Here is a 693-nt window from a genome sequence, read left to right as displayed (position 1 = left end):
TAATGAGCCGTATCAGCAGATACCAATCTGATTGCCCATATGCAGCCAGGCAGGTTGGAGAGCAGCCTCTGTCCAGTAGGTCTGTTGTGGGGGGGAGGAGTGGGGGCAACGAGGCCCTAGTGGTGAGGGAGGGAATAGGGAGCAGGTGGTGCACAGCTGGGGTGGGGTGGGGGATGGAATGGAACCGCGCGAGGTTCATCGTGAGGGCAGCTCCTGCTGCTGTGCACACCCTGGGAGGGCACTGGGGGCATGTGCCCCTGGATCTGTGTGCAGGGCAAGAGTGGGCTGCCCGTGTGAGCTGCGGTAGGTGCAGTGCCAGGCTCTTTCTGGTGGGGGGGCTTTGTCAGAGCTGCACTCAAGGCAGGCGGTGGGTCTGGGAAGGGGACTATGGAGTGGGGGGAGGGTTGCAGCCACCCCAAAATTTGCTGTAGCCCTTCCAACCCCCTGTCCCAGCACTGCCGCTATCCACCCCAGGCACAGCTTGCCAGGAAGAATCCAGTGATGCCCTGACCCCAGCCCACCCTTGCCCAGCACGCAGATCCAGAGGCATGAGTCCCCGTGGGGTACATGCAGTGGCAGGAGCCACCCCCATGGGCAAGCTGCTTGTGGCTCTGTCCCATGGTCTGCTCTGGCTGTGCAGCCCCTGCGCCACTGCCTCTCTCACTGTGGGGGCCTCTATTCCCCCCCCCCCCA

The 693-nt window shown here is 63.5% G+C and overlaps 1 protein-coding gene across 2 annotated transcripts in view; it reads left to right on the top strand.

Moving 5' to 3' along the window:
- ITPR1 (inositol 1,4,5-trisphosphate receptor type 1) overlaps positions 1-693 on the top strand; it is a 327,597-nt gene that overhangs the window by 170,187 nt on the left and 156,717 nt on the right. The window lies entirely within an intron of this gene.

This window comes from Gavialis gangeticus, unplaced genomic scaffold (assembly GCF_001723915.1).
Source record: "Gavialis gangeticus isolate Ggan-Ray unplaced genomic scaffold, GavGan_comp1, whole genome shotgun sequence".
NCBI lineage: Eukaryota > Metazoa > Chordata > Crocodylia > Gavialidae > Gavialis > Gavialis gangeticus.
Note: the sequence above shows the minus strand (reverse complement) of the source record. Positions and strands in the feature narration are given on the sequence as shown.